Raw genomic sequence first — 17,403 nt, forward strand, 5'->3', positions numbered from 1 at the left:
AGGTATAAAATGGGGACAAGGAATGAAGTGTGAAGAAAGATTCATTCAGAGATTGAGAGTGCAAGTGCAACAGATTTTCTTATTCCTCTACTCGGATCTGTCCTTTCTCTTACCTCCCTTGCCAAAGATAGATTTTCAAAATACATTTGAAAATTCATTTTCTAAACAACTTGACCTACATCTAAGACCAGCCCTTTGTCAGTAATGAAGCTTCTACTTTATATCATGTATTAGGACAAAAGCAAAGAAAACCAAGGCAAGCCAACATGCAGCTAAATTAAACTAAAGTAGATTACATAAATGGCCTAAATTATCTGAGCTCCAAGATTAAATTTGTTTCTATGACCTAAGGACTTACTGTGTGTCAGAACTAGATAAATATCTTGTATTTTTTAGATGTTGACTAATTGTCCTAAATCCTACGTTTAGTCCTTTGGTTTTATAAGTGTGAAATGAAACTGAAAATACAGTGGATATATTTCCAAATTATTAAACCAAAAGCTATTTTTTTTAAACCAAAGACCTTGAAGAGAATGAATTAAACATGTTTTGGGGAGAATGATGTGAGTTGCAGACATCTTTATCCAATGCTATTTAAAAGGGTCTTGCTTGCAGGAATTACATGATAGGAACAACACTAAAAAGAGGTTATTTTCCATTTAGATTTTAGCCTTAAGTTTCTTTTCATGGACCTTGCCTTGTTCTGGAGTGTTCCTGCTTCGTATTTCACATATGCCCCCATCAACAGCTTCAGAATTTGATCATTCCTATCCTGTTTGGTAAAACATTACCTCTTATTTATATTTGGGAAATGTGTAGAATACAGTAGGAAATTTCACATTTGGGTAACAATAAAATTCATAGAGTAATATTTCATGGTACAATTGGAGGAGAAAATTATTTTTAAAGTATAGTAGATGAAAATCAGATCTCTGATTTGTTAATTATATTTTGATCAAAGAGGATTGTTGTGTATGTTATAGTCCATGACAAAATGTATTCTTTAGAAGAAATTTTAGTGCTTTTAATTTTCCTAAGTAATTATTTTTACAATTCATGTTGAATTATTATGATATTCTTTTAATCAATAAGGGATCCATCTTTCAATATAATTACATTTATTATATGTAAGATAAAAATGGGACATTCTTCTCTGCATTAGTTTTGATTGGAAAGCCCAGGTTTTATCATTAATATTTTTATTAATTAAGACATTCATTGCACATTCATAGAGTGAATGTTACTCTTATAATTTACTCTAGAATCCATAAATATTAATTGTTTTGGACTTCTTTAGGTTGTGACTAATTTATAATTCAATAGACAATATGAATTTGTAATATATAAATTCTAAGGTTTTATAGCTTATTGTAAATAGGGTAAATAAAAGTATAACATAAATAGAATTATGGAATACTGCACATGTTTTGTGGTAACAATTTCAGAGAACTGAACTAAAAATAGATAAAATTATATAGTGATAAAAGCAGTGTGAGTGTATGTCATATGATAAATATTCTAGCAAAACTTTTAATGGATGAATGATTAGTTAGCTAATTATTATAAAATTCAAGTCATTGAAAAATCTTCTCATTCGGTTTGCTTTGCCAAATTGATATTTCTTTTAAATACTTAAAATATATTCCATTCAGTTTAGACTGGGTAACTGTTGGGAAATGACCTAAATAGATCTTTCCTGTGAAAAAAAATAGTAAGGCTCTCATTTTTATTTGGATCTACCTTGAGCCATAAATAACATTCAAATCTGGAGAAATCTTAAATGAGTTAAGATTTTATACCTTTTAATTTTAATAGGACTAAGAAAATGAGGAAGTGCCAAGGAGTAAATATAAAATAAGGAATTACTATTCTTTTTATTTCCAGAGTTTGATGTGTTAGTTTTTAGAGTATTTATTGAGCATTCTACATTTTTGTTAAACTTAAAAAAATATATAAGCATATTGGGTTCATGACCAATTCATGACCATGTTCTGCTACTTTATTGTAGTCCTGGAGCTTGCGTTTGCGTTGGCCCCAAGAAAAGGACAAATTACCTCATGGCAAGCTGTACAAATAAAGCTTTTACAATCATTTACAGAGCAGTGGGGGAAATTAAGTCATTCGATAGCACATGGTCTTTGAACTTGGCAAAATTGAATAGAACTTGTAGTATAGCTGTTAATATCATGATCAGTTCATTAGAAGATGGGTGGATTTAATTTTTATACTATATATATTAAATACATAATAAAGAGTTCCACACTCCAAATTATTTTTATTGTATTTTATGAACATAATTAAATTGATTGAATCTTCAAAGAACTCCTGATGTTTTAAATTATTAGATGTTTTTTGAAAGCAAGAAAAAAAAACAGGAGACTGAGGCAATGGGTAATGATATCAATTGTAACTGAAATAAAGGACAAAATGAGAATGTAAAAGTGAGAAAATACTACCTAATAGTTTTAAATTTACTTGTCATTATGCTTTTTAAAAATTCTTAAATATATGTTATATTAATATTCAATTTGAATTTTATTGGTGGAGGGAAATGTTAGTATTTGATTTGAAAATGAAGTTTAATAGCATTTCAGGGCTAAAGGTAAAATAATTTTTTTACATCATTTTGTTTGCATGTGATATTGGAAAAACTAATAACACTTTGGATGAAGGAATATTTTGCTTTTTTTAATCTGAAAAAGGGTACTTAGATTAATTAAGTTTAAAAACATGAGGAAAGAAAGCCTTAATTATATTTTCTTTCAGTGTCGACTAATGTTATATTTTGTTGCTTGCTTTTTGTTTTTTTTCATCATTAGTAACAACAAAATAAAATAAAATGTTTATTTTTAACTTGTGTATGTTTATTTCACAGATAACAGAGACAAATAAGATAACCAATACTTTCTCTTTTTTGCAAGAAACTTAAGAAAATTCAATCAGTAAGAATGTGATATCAGTAGAAGGGAAATAAGCCAATCAGAGATGTAATCTAACCTAAAAGTATAAATAAGCCCAAAGAAGAGTTGGGTGGCCCACTCATGAGGGAACAAGCTCCTGGGAGTGAAATCCCTGGAAAATGCTCCATGTGCTTCCTGGTCTTGCTTTCGAAGTGCTATAATAAATTGCTTTGACCACCCCAGAGCAGGGCTCTGTAAGATGGGAGGTTTCCCTGACTAGGTCATCTGTGACTCCCTTACAGGCAGCAGTTCATGCACACAGAGCTTCAGCATATGGAGCAGGGAAGTCCTCTTCCCTGGTGCCTTGGATTCCCTCAGCCACTGCTCTCGCACACATATAAAACACACAACATGATTTCAGTGAGTGAAAATTATGTCCTGTAGAAATGGCCAATTAGAAATCTTCTGTGTTTTGTTGCTCAAATTCAATGTCTTTTGCTATATACTTATTTGTAACTGTTTATCACTGATGACTGAATGACAAATACAGCATCCTTTCAGGATTTTGCTAAACCATGGAATCTGAGAACCTATATCTGCTAACAGTAATATATATACATGGGATCATGTGAGAAGGATTGTGTGTGTGTGTGGTATAACTAGAAAAAGGAATGTTGAAATATTCTTAGGAAAAAGATTTAAAGCAATGTAATCCTAAACTAAATAACAATATCATGGCTTTATTGATATTACTATGAATTCAGAATAAATGAATACTCTTTTATCTATGATTTCTAAGACTCTGCTTTATGCTTAGCTAAAACAGAATAAAAACATCTGTGCAGTACCTGTGTTGGTATCTTCTCAACCTCTTGGCCTCATTTTATGCCTGTTAAATGGATTGGTTGAGAATAACTAAGTGGATAACAAGGCATATAAAAAAACATTTTAAAGAAATAGAGGATTTATGGTTTAATGAACTAAAAAGCTTTTCATCATGAAAGGAAGTTTTGAAGTATGAACCAGACTTGACAGAATGAGTGAATTTTACCTAGAATGAACATGAACAAAGTCAGAGGAGGCAACCTATGAACTGTTCTGTGTGTTACTAAATTGACCAGTTGGATGAGACAGTCAAAAATTGACAAAAAGGGAATTTTAAAAGGCCATATTTGGATGGCCTTCAGAATAAAAAGAAGGGCAGGGTATCTAGAGAGCAATAGATTTTTTATGGAAGAATTTTCTGTTAGGAGTACAGTTGGGTTTACTTTTTAGACAAACTATCTAGGGAAGATATAAAGAAGATTGGATGGGACACCAGAGTGGCAGGAAAATGGGAGACTGTACATAAATGAGTAAGAGTCACAAGAACAAAAACCTGTGCAATGGCAATTAAGATGCCAAGAGTAAGATGAATAAGAATAAGATGAAATGGACTTTGTAAAAGCAAAGAGTACAATTTGGCAACTGGCCCTAAGTGGTGAGTGAAAACGAATTGTGGCATAAGTCTCTGATGGTTTTAAAAATGAGCAACTGAAAAAATGACACTGGAATTAATCCTAAGGAGGTGGTTGGAATTAGGCAGGTGAAGAATTTCTTTCTGAACATGTTCAATATGACTGTCTACTGATAAACCACATGGAGATATCCAACAGGAAAACTGACATGAAGGTCTAGAGATGAAACCAATGTTTAGGACAGTCACTCATTGGGAAATAATTTATTTCAACATGATTCTTACCATTGATGACATGACAGTGCTTGACCTTCCCCAAGAGAAAGACTAAGCAAATGAGGGATTGTTCAGCCCCATGCTCTAGTTGCAATTTTGTATTTGTTAAGAGTTCCCTATTAGGAGACCCCTACTCCCATTTCCTATACCTACTTACTCCCAGCACTCACTATGTGAACATGCACATGTGTACACATATGAGCATTTTCACCATATAATATGCAAGTATTGCATTATCAAAACCTGGATAGGAACACAGGGTCAGAACGTCAATCTCCATTAAATTCATACATGAGATGATGGACACCATCACATCTATCTCAGGCAGTATTTTGCTTCTTCAGAGAGAATCTGACAGCTGTTGTTGAAAAGAAGCCTCACTTCCGCTCGTTTCCTTATTATGACATTCCAATTTTCTTCCTAAGACTTTCTTCCAAGTTCTTGATCTGAACCCTAGAAATTTGCATATAAAGTTCCCTGGGCAGCTATAGTATTGAAACAGCTGCATGATTACTCCAGCAATCATTCTTCCACCTTTCAACTCTTAGAGCACCTGCATTTTTGCTCCTCAGGCAGCACTTTTGTCATACCGCCTTGCAAAGAACTATCTGTGAACTAGTCTTATTGCTGCTACTAAAATTGCAGACAGTGAGAGGGCAATAACCTTTTTCATGCTTAGCATACAGAAGGGACTTAAAAATAGTACATACTTGACAGTTGAATAAATTGCTAACTGAAAGAACAACTTTATCTGTGAAGATTTTTTAATTGTTTGACATTGTTAAAGTAAACACAATCCATTAGATTATTCTCTGAGCTTCATCAAGGGCATACAAAAGTCAAATGGGATTCACTCTTCCAAGAAAATTGAACAGAAAAAATTGCAAGAGTTCCAATCTTTCTATGGAAGATTGTCAAAAGGCATATTATTTCCTTTTGAAGTTTTAAATAGATTGTGAAGAATAAATATTTTAACACTCAAATGAGTGTTCATAAATGATGTGTAATCTATCATATATAGAGAAAAATGATAGGAAGATCAACTATCTGCAGTGGTAATTAGTTAAACAGCTTTAAAAATACAGTGACACATCACTATGGTTCCTTTTGTGCCCTTACCAATCTCAAACCTTCCTTCACCAATCTCACAAATTTCATACGCGCTGTTTCCTCTAATTTGCGTCTTTCATGACAAAGATTTGTACTTCTAGCTAAAGTATGGAACCAACCCTGGATAAAGAAAATGTGGTATATATACACAATGGAATGTTATTCATGCTTAAAGAAGAATGAAATTATAGCATTTGCTGGTAAATGGATGGAGCTGGAGAATATTATACTAATTGAAATGAGCCAATCCCAAAGAACCAAAGGCCAGATGTTTCTCTGATATGTGGATGCCAATTCATAATAAGAGGGGAAGGGCTAGGTAAAAATAGATTACTTTGGATTAGACAGAGAGAAGTAAAAACCAGTAAGGGGGTATTTGTGAGGGGGTATGGGAATACTAGAATGAATCAGACATTATTATTCTATGTGCATATATGATTACATGATCAATATAACTCTATATCAGTGTAACTCTAGAATGAGTTACTCACTCATTCTGGCTATCATGTACAACTAGAAGAATGTGAAGTAATACTCCATTTATGTGTTAGAATGCATTTTACTATTATGTATAACTAATTAGAACAAATAAAAAATTAGAAAATATTTGTACTTCTAAGCAAAACTACATATTTGAATTGTAAAGAAAGCAACTACAAAGTATGCATTCTGCTGTAATTTTATTTTTCATATTTATTGTTCCCAATGCTCATTATATTATTGAATATCTATCCATCTATTTCGCTTCTTTAACAAATATTGACTTGTGTTTTTATTTTAACATATGTAACTATTTGGATTGTTTCCAATTTTTTGCTATTTTCTATGCTACTGAGAATATTTTTTCATTGATCTCTAGGTGAACGTATATAGGAGTGAAATTCTTGGATCACAGGTTATGAATGTATTTAAGTGCCATTTTTCCCCCAAAGTGGTACACTTATCTCCATTTCCAATAGCATCTGTGGGTTTTAGACATGGACATTATTTCACGTCCTCATCAACACTTGGTATTGCAGATTTTGTGTTTGCCAGTTAGTGTGAACAAAATGGCATATCACATTATGATGTGTATCATGTTGCTGATTAAAAATCAGATTGAATATCTTCTTATATGTTCACTGGGAATTGTAGATTTGCTATCATATGAATTTCTTGTATATACATTTTCTCATTTTTGTGAAATTGTCTTTATTTGAGTTACTCATTCTAGCTATTTACAGATGACTTATGTATGTTTCGTATGGTTGCTTCCAGTTCATTGCTTTCTTTTGCACCACACCATAGTTTATACATAATGCCATTGAAATAATCAGTGAGATTGATTAAATTGTTCTCAACTTAAAGGTATTTTTTAAATTGTCAAAAACAATATTATAATTTTTATCTCTCATATATAAATACATATACAATGTTAGTCAGAGGATCACTTTTCTTAGTAGACAACCAATTGTGCCAGCAGACTTTGTTTGATGTTTGTTCTTTTCAATTTATCTTGAATGAAACTTTGTTAAATCAACTGTTCATATACATATACACATATGTATATATTTTAAATGGTCTGTACCTCATATAGTTTTTCTAAGTGCATCAGCATCATATTGTTATCAATTATAACTTAATAATATTTTATGATAACCAGTATGACATATATATTCCATTCTCCATTACCATGTTGTGTTTTAATTTTAAGAGTGCTCCACTACTTTTCCATATCAATTTAGAGCCATCCCCTCTACTACCACTTGCAAAAAATAATGAAGAGAGAGGAAGAAAAATAATTCTTTAGGGGATTTAACTGGCAGTCATTTGAATTTATGAATAACTTAGGGTGGAAATGAGAACTGACTTATTATCTTATTATATATCATTTTCACAATTACGTTTTTCACCTGATGAGATAGTAGTCCATGAATGTAATTGATTTTTTTACTATAATTTTATATTCTACTGCTTTGAAAATATTGCTAAAATTTCCCAGTTACTTATAACCATCTAACATTTTTTGGGGGGAGGGGTTTATAGATAATTATATCTTCACATAATGACAATATTTAATTTTTGTTTTTGTTTTTATTGCCTTTAATACACTGGTTTAGGCATCTAACACAGTGTTGAAAAGAGTGATGAAATCACTTTATCTAGCTCCTGAGTGCTTTCAATGTTATTTCATTACAAATGTGTGCCATGATCATATTGGTAGATAACTTCGAAACACTAAGTAGATCCTCCCTATTTCTAGATTAATAATTGGTTCTATTATGAATAAATATTCAATTTTGATAAATATTTTCTTCTTTTATTAATATAATCAGTAATTGACAACACATTAATTTATCTATCTAAATTTTAAGATTTGAACATAATGTATAATCTGTTATGAAATACATTTGGTTTACTAAAATTTTATTAAGGATTGTTCAATATATTCATGATAATACTGTGATAGCAAGAAAGCTTATAATAAGCTTCTCATGTTTTAAGATAAGATGTCCCCAACTTTATTTCCCATAAATATTTTGTTATACTTAACCTGTAATTTCAATGTCTGTTATTGATCCTTGCAGCTTGTAGTCCAGCAGTTACTGTATATCATAGTTTATTATATATACCATATATCTCATGCTATATTTGACTGGTGTAACAAGTGGCTGGCAGGCGTTGCTGAAGGCTTTATTATAGTGCACACCTCATTTCTGTCCTTGAGGGGAGAGTAAGTTACCTTTTACTGAAAATAAGACAAAACAAAACAGATATGTATTATTGTGTTCTGCATATAAAAGTGAAGTTCCACTAAGTATATCTTTCAGGCTCTTAGTTGCAATTATTTGAACTAGGAGTATACTTCACCCAGTACTATTGCATGCAATTATTACTACTGCTGCTTTACAGTAAATTCAAAGCTGTCACTATCCTGGACAAACTGAAACATATTATCAACCTACATCTACTTTATTATGTACTAAGCACTGTTGTAAATACTTTTATTTCTATTTTTTATTCTAAGGACTTTTACTTCATTGTCATAGAAACTCTTATTTAGGTACTATTATTTATCCTATTTTATAGATGAGAAAAAAATGAGACCTAGAGGGTATCTTAGCCCATTTTGCTGTTATAACAACATATCTGAGATTGGAAAATTTATAAACAGATGTCTATTTTCTCTTAGTCCCGAGACTTGGAAGTTCAAGATAAAGACACTGGTAAGACTGGTGTTTGGGAAGGCTGTTCTCTGCTTCCAAGATGGGATGTCTTTGCTGTTCCCTCTGGGGAGGAGGAAAACTGGGTCCTAACATGATAGAGAGGACAGAAGAGGAATAAGGGAAGGACTCCCTAGTCAAACCCCTTTAGTGTTGTCAGGACATCTGATCCCATTCATGGGGACAGAGCCCTCATGACTCAGTCCCTTTCTACAGGCCCTCCTTCTTAAAAAGTATTGCACTGAGATTTTCAACATGAATTAAAATAAATAAATAGATAAACTACACCAAAACCACAGCATAGGGGTTAGGTACATTACCCAATGTTTTAGGCATTACAGATAGGAGAACTGGGAATACTTAAGACCAATCAGTTTTTGGATTTTATTCTTTCAACTTCTACTATTTTTCATGCATTTTCCTTCTACTTTCTGTGGGTGTATTTCTATCTTATTTTTTCTACTTTCTTGAAAAGAAAACTCAGATTATTGTTTTGAAATCTTTTTCTACAAATAAAATATTTAATACTGCAAATATTCTTAAACTTGAAAATTATAACATTTAAAATTAAAAGACTCATAATTGCCTAGTAATGATTATTCTACTAAAATAATATTTTAATAATATTAATATAATAGATAAACAACTCATATATAAAATTTTCTTATTCTTACAGTTTGATAATTTAGTCTTCATTTGGCAGGAGTATCAGCTATGTTTTAAGTCCCATCAAAAGCATATCCATAAAGCCAAAATGATGAGTCATGAAGACATTGGAATTCAATATATGAGTGTATAACTCAATAACTTAATTATCAACAAATGGTCAAAAGGTACAAACTCTGTGTGTGTGTGCACATTATGAAGGTGAACACATTCTAAAAAATCATCTGTCTATGGGATTTTCATATTTCCTATGCTGTCTTCCTCCCTCCACCCAATAAAATCTATCTTTGAACTTGTAGGAGTTACTAACTCTTATTGTGAGAAAAATCCTTATAGCCTTTACCTACGTGTTCAGATTCATCAAACTATAGTTCAATCTGTCATCCTTTCACGTAATCTAGAATTTTTGCTTGTTGATATCTGCCAGATATGTGTCATAGGCTCAAGAACAGCCCTCAAATATGTTCACACCAGGTGCGACCCTTTATGTTCAAAGGGTCTTTGCTATTGAGATTGAGGGTCTTGAGACAAGGAGATGATCCTGAGTTAATGTGTGGTCCCAATGGGATCAAAGTGGTCTAGGAGGACAGGAAAATGCCAAGTGGTGACAGGAAGATGGAAGCTGAAATAGGAGAGACCTTCTGAAGAGTGAGAAAGTGGCACGAGCTGAGGAATTCGTCAGCCACTCAAAGCTGAAAATGCCAGGAACTGAATTCTTTCCCCAGAAGAAATGAGCCCTACCAACATCTTGCCTGTAGCCCAGGGAAGCTAAATGTGGACTTCATATCTCCAGAACTTTAAGAAAATATATTTATGTGATTTAAACTACAAGGTTTATGGTAATGTTTATACTATCAATAGAAAAGTAATAGCAATGCCTTTGCTAATATGGCTATTTATTTCCGGAAATGAACTCTAGTAGTTACCTGATTAACTGTTGCTTCTCCCATTTCCTCCTTAGGGAAGTCTTTAATGGAAGGCTTAGGTTGAGAATAAGCATTCCCCATTTATCTGCTTTCTTCTTTGCAGCGTCAAGCCTTTCCATAGCACCTGCCCCAATACATTGATGTTTGAGCTTTGAGTTTTGACCCACGTATAACATAAGCTCTCTGAAGGAAAAGCCACAGTCTTATTTATATTTTTATTCTTCAGTCACTAGAATACACTCTGAAATAGTTAAAGTAAATTTTTGTTTAATTGATTTTTGCATATAGGAAAAGACTTGTGAAAGTCTTTGCGAATCTCTGCTTTCATTGACAATTTGAAACTGCTCTAAGTAAACCAAAACAATTTACAAAGAAATATGTATAAGATATATATGCATATATTATACAGATATTATTATAAGAAATATTCTGATTTTCAACAGATATTGAGCTTTTGAATTGAGGATAGATAATTCATATGCTAGATAATCTGTGGAGAAAGTTCAGGGTATGTACTTTTTTTAAAAAAAAATATTTACTTTTTAGTTGTAGTTTGACACAATACCTTTATTTTATTTATTTATTTTTATGTGGTACTGAGAATCGAACCCAGGGCCTTACACATGCTAGGTGAGCATTCCCCAGCTGAGCTACAGCCCAAACCCCAAGAGTATGTACCTTTGATTGAGGTGAACTACAATGATCCTAAGAGTTAGAAAGAGTATTAGAACTGCCAAGGACAAACAAGACCAATTACAAGAATGCATACAAATGAGATATTCTATTGCTGCTTGAAAAAAGCATTCTGAGCCTCATGCAATGCCCATTATTTTGTTTTGAGTTCTGATTTGTTTTCACTCTGATGAGAATAGACCACAAGATGCAGTTACTAAATGATTTAAATATGTTAATGTTTCTGATGGTTAAGGAAACAAAAATGACTAAATTAATGTGCCTTATGTATATGTGTCTGTATATATATATTTATATATATACATACATATATATATTTATATGTATATATAATGATTATATATGTGTATATATATATATATATGTGCACATATTTGAGGGCACTGAAACATTTAGAACATGCTTACATGATAGAATGTTTCTAAATGCATTTTGGTTATATGGATACATGCAGGAAGATCTTAAAGGATACGAAAAAGGGTTTAAGAGCCCTGTTTCCCATTTTCTTACCCACACATTATTAAAGGTATTTTGAACTGATATTGTCTTTTGAGTTTCTAATATTTGCCTACACAGGCATTCTATGACTGTTTCATATTTAAGAAGCTACAATAGAGGGCATTGATTTATCTGAATATGTTTCAAGATATCTTATTCTCAATACTATTTTAAATGTATTGCACATAAGTTTTTACCCTCGTTTCATCCATAAAAGCCATTTTGTTAAAAAGAAAAGGAATAGTTGCAAAAACACCACACGATAAAAATTTAGAACATCAAGAAGAAAAAATTTCATCAGAAACTGCAAAAGATTCTGTTTTGACCTCTCAAGATTATAGTCTAACTTTGGCCATATTTATAGAATAATGTTATATTTCTTTGCAGGTTCTATGATGTAGAGTAGGAAGAGAAATACAATTACACCTCAGTATTCATAGTTTGCACACCTTGGCTTCAACCAACCTCATATTGAAAATAAAATGCTTCTAGTACTGAACATGCATATATATATTTTCCTGTCAATATTCCCTAAACAATGCAGCATAGCAACTATTTACACAGTATTTACATTGTATCAGCTATTATAAGTAACCTAGAGATACTTTCAGGAATACTGAAGAATGTCTGGAGGTTAAAGAAAATATTGCAGCATTTTATATAAAGAACATTGGCATATACAGATTTGGGGTTTTGTAGAAGTCCCAGAACAAATCTCCCCACAGATACCAAGTAACAACTGTATGCATTTTAGTATAAGTTTCCAATTTAGTATAAGTTTCACTTTTTCCTAGAATTCAAAATGAAAAGCAAAGAAACAGACCAACAAATATTTGAGCAGAGACTGAAAAGTTGAGTAGGGTAAGAGAAAGAGTGGGTGGTGGATGAATGGACTCAACTCCATAACCCTGTTTCCTTGAAGTAGCACATGCAATAACAGGTAAAAAAACAAAATTGTGTGAAAATTTCAGCATATCTTTCTGTTAGTGCTTTGAGGACAAAGGAGAGCAGGCATGAAATTGACATCTACAATTTTTTAAAAATCTTTTTTAGCTGTAGGTGGACACAATACCTTTTTTATTTTTTTATTTTTATTTTTTATGTGGTGCTGAGGATTGAACCCAGGGCTTCACACATGCAAGACAAGTGCTCTACGGCTGAGCCCCAGCCCCAGCCCTGACATCTATAATTTAATGAAGCAAGTTAAGGAAAAAGTGATGGGCCTATCTACTCCTGGATGCAGGAGGAGGGTTTTCATTGATGATTCCAGGAGTAACAAGGTCCATTTTCCCCTCCTCAATAATCCATCACCCACATTCCCCATTCTCACCCCACTGAGTTTTCAAAACTTATTGCTTCAGGGGTTTTGATTGAGGAGAAGAGGCAAAATTTCATGGAGAGAAATGAGTTCGGCTCCAGACTTCGTGTTAAAAAAGCAGGTCCCTAAAATGGCAGGAATTATACTTTAAAACCCAGTGTTTCAATATGAAGCACAGAGATAGTTTGAAAATTATACTGTATAATTTATGTGTAAAGATAGTCCATGGCATTCTCCAATCAGAGCTTCAGTGTCTGAGAGAGTCTGAAGTGACACCTTCTCCTTTAATTCCTGGAATTGATCATTTATGTCTTTTGGATATTTTTCTGTGTCAGAATTAGCAGAGGTGTATCACTGTCAAAGAAGTAGCTTTTGGTTTCATTCTCTCCCTCTCCCCGTGTTGCTCTTCTGCCCCTTTCCTTACAGTAGCATTTATTTCTGTGTTTCAATTTTTTTCTTTGACCTTTCTTTAGTTACATTTTACATAAATTTCCTAGTTATTTGAAGCTGCATTTCACATGAATTTTCTAGTTATTTGAAATGGAGTTCAGGGAGTTTTGAGATTTTTATCATTTCCTAATGTAAACATAAGTTTTCCCTCTAAGCACTGATTTAATTAAATCCCACAAATTTTTGATGCATTGCATTTTCACTCATTTTCTAATTTCCCTTAAGACTTGCTCTTTAAGTTATAGATGGCATTTGCTAGAGCTACCATTATAAAATGCCACGACTGGATTGCATAAATAACAAAAATGTATTTTCTTACAATTCTGGAGGCTGAAAATCCAAGATCAAGCTGGTGGTTGGGCTGGATTGCTTTCCTTTCCTTTTTTATTTTTTGGCAATGGAGATTTAACCTAGAGTACTTAACCATGTACCCATCTCTCCTGCCCTTCCTACTGTTTACTTTGTGACAGGGCCTCATTAAGTTGCTTAGGGCTTCACTAAGTTGCTGAGGCTGACCTCAAATTTGCATTCCTCCTGCCTCAGCTTCAGGCTCCTGGGGGATTACAGGTGTGAGCCACCACAGACTGGGTCAATTTCCTCTGAGACTTCTTGCCTTGCCTTGTGGGTTGCAATGCTCTTGAGGCCACTTCCTATGTTGTCCCTTTCTACACACACACATCTGTAGTGTCCCTCTGTGTCCTAAGTCTTAATCATTTCTTATAAAACCACTAGTCATATTTGATTAAAACACACCCAAAAGCCACCACTAACTTAATTACATCTCTAAAGGGTTTATCTCTAAGATCAACTACATTCTCTGGAAGTTAGGACTTCAGTATATGAATGTTGGTGAAAACTAATTTAGTCCATAATATAATTTTTTTAAAAGATGTGTTCTTTGGTTTCCAACTAAATGTAGATATTCTTATTTCTTAGTATTCATAGTTTCTACTTGAATGCACTTAATTCCATTATTATAATACAGTAAACTTTCATTTATCAATTTTCATATTTTAAGCACTCAATTCTTAGATTATTCATATATTTAATAACTTCATATTTTATTGTTCTTAAAAGTGTAAGTTTGCTTTGTTTGATTGTGCCAAATCTTATTCAAGGTGGCTTTCTGTCCTATGTGTGTGTGATCATTTTTTAAATGTTGCTTTTGAACCTTGAGAGATCTGGAGATCCAAGCTGAAGCTGCATCTCTGCAGAGAGTGGTGGCCTGGGGGTCAAGGAGTGCGTGCTGCCAATCTCTTCCAGTGTCTCTACCTTACTTAAAAAAAAAAAAAAAAAAAAATGATTCCCAAGAGTAGTTTGTCAGATTCATACTGATACTGGCATTTGTTTTCAGAGCACCCAACTTACTGTTTTTGCTTAAGGCTCTGAGTTGGTGTCCATTCAGAAGTTTTCTGAGTTGTTTTATTTTTTATTTTTTAACTTGAGGATGAGGTTATATTCTTACTTCTTACATACCTAGTAGTACATTAAGGATAAGCCTCACACATTTTGTCACTAAAACACCTTTCTGGGTCAGTAGTCTGCCACACTTTGAGGGGAGGAAATACTTATTACCTCAGGGTATTTGCACTTTTGTTTTTTCTTTTGCAATGACTTTCACCTACAAACTTCCCTTTCCTCCACAGACACATGCACACACATCTCATCTCCCATATCCCATGTTTCCAGACCTTTCTCACCATCTATTCTAGATTAGGTCCTACAATTGTATGTTCTCATTGTATCTTTTCCTTCATACTATGCAAAACTACTAAAAAAATAATATGAAAATGGAAGTTTTTATCTTTTTGAGATCATTTTATCCTCAGTGGACCCCACAGCTCTTGTCTCTATAAGTACTATTAAGAATATACCTGAAAGGAAGTGAACAAAGAAATGCAGTATGTGACAACAAGTAGGTGAGGGTTTGATTTTTTTTTCACAGTACCAGATGACCTCATCAAAATGGGGTGAATATATTGAATTTGATTTATATATTGCATTTATAAATCACTTAAGTTCCAGTATGACTGGAACTTAGAAGATAAGACAAGAAGACAAGTTCACTTAAAATCTAATTTTGAGTATCTGAGCAGCAATTGAAATGGGGAATTCAGATGTAGAGGACACATTCAGGCGACTCTGTACGACATGAAAAGATATTTACCTTATTACAAATGTTTTTTGCATATAGTTCCTGGAGAAATAGATACCTGATTTGTAGAGATTTAATAAATAACAGATATAAATAGTTACTATAAATAATAACACTGATTATCCTGTGTAATCAAACCCTTCACCTGCTGTGATATGCACTGCATTTATGCAGATCAGCTGTAGGCCTTTCATCCATGAAATTATAGAATGTATAATGTGATGGGCCATGATATATTCAGTGTAATTGCTTATTTATAAAAAGAGCTATCAACAGCCCACTTTAAATAAATTCAGAAATCACCGTAGGGCATTTAGAAATGAATATTTTATATGACATTTTAAAAAGATTATGAGCATTTCTTTGAACAGTAAAATTAATGGCTGTTTGGCTGTTTAAACTCATCCAGTGTAGACTCAGGATAATAGCATATAAACTGTAATTACTGTATTTGTGTTTTAATTAGAAATAACCATCTAAATTACTAGTAATGCAATTTTTTAACTAAAATATGAATAAAGGAAAAACAAATTAATAAGTGTTAAATTTTTTTACAGGTCTTTTTAGTATATTTTTATGATAATTATGTCTTTATTTATATACCTATATACATTCCTACCTGCACACCAATATTTTATTACAGTAACTTTAAAATTATATCTTGACAAAACATATATATATATATATATATATATATACACACACACACATAGTTTTCTTTTTAATTTTTTAATATTTAATTTTTTTTAGTTGTAGTTGGACATAATACCTGTATTTTATTTATTTACTTTTATGTGGTGCTGAGGACTGAACCCAGGGCCTCGCATATGCTAGGCGAACACTCTACTGCTGAGCCACAACCCCAGCCCCCTAGATTTTAATCTTAAATATATTATTAAAAAACTAATTGGGAGGGGCTGGGGTTATGGCTCAGTGGTAGAGCACTTGCTTGAGGCACTGGGTTTGATCCCCAGTACCACATACAAATAAATAAATAAATACATACATACATAAATAAAATAAGGGTATTTAAAAAATGACACTATGTTAAAAAAAACTAAAGTTTTAAGTAGGCTCAGAAATAATGGATCTTCTGTGTCTTTGATTTTTAGTGTTAAAATAAATTTTATTATAATTTGAGATACATTATAAAGTTAGACTTACTCATCACATCCTCCAATTCCCCAAATCAAGGTGAGAGAGCCCCAAGAATAATGATCTTCATCTAAAATTAGCTATAGAAGATTAAATTGGTTTCTCACTCACAATAGTTATTTTCATAGCAGAAAAGAAAATGTACAATTAAAAATTATGAAATTACTGATAATGAAAATAGGTGTTTGCATAAAAATAACTTACTATGCATTGATTTAATAGCCCCAGAGGGCCACAAAGTCGTTTGTGCACTCCTCTATATTATCCGGACAAAAATTATTTTTCATATATTCTTCTTCTCACGCCTTCTCCATGTTGACATTTAAACATCATTAAAGTAGTACAAGATGAAATTTTTACACATTTTAAATTTTCTATTGCTTTTACTCTCACATATAAAGACAAGACTATCACTCACAGAAGTAAACCAAGTTCTACAAAGCATACACAAATAACCTAACACAATGTTGTCTGATCACTTTTAGTCAATAAAATATTTTCTACAATTAGAGAAAATTAGAAGCTTTCTCTAAAATCAGTGGAAGTAATTTTTTTCCAAAGTAGGAAAATCATGGAAAATTAATTTCACATGATCAG

Source organism: Ictidomys tridecemlineatus, chromosome 8 (genome assembly GCF_052094955.1).
Source record: "Ictidomys tridecemlineatus isolate mIctTri1 chromosome 8, mIctTri1.hap1, whole genome shotgun sequence".
Taxonomy (NCBI): Eukaryota; Metazoa; Chordata; class Mammalia; order Rodentia; family Sciuridae; genus Ictidomys; species Ictidomys tridecemlineatus.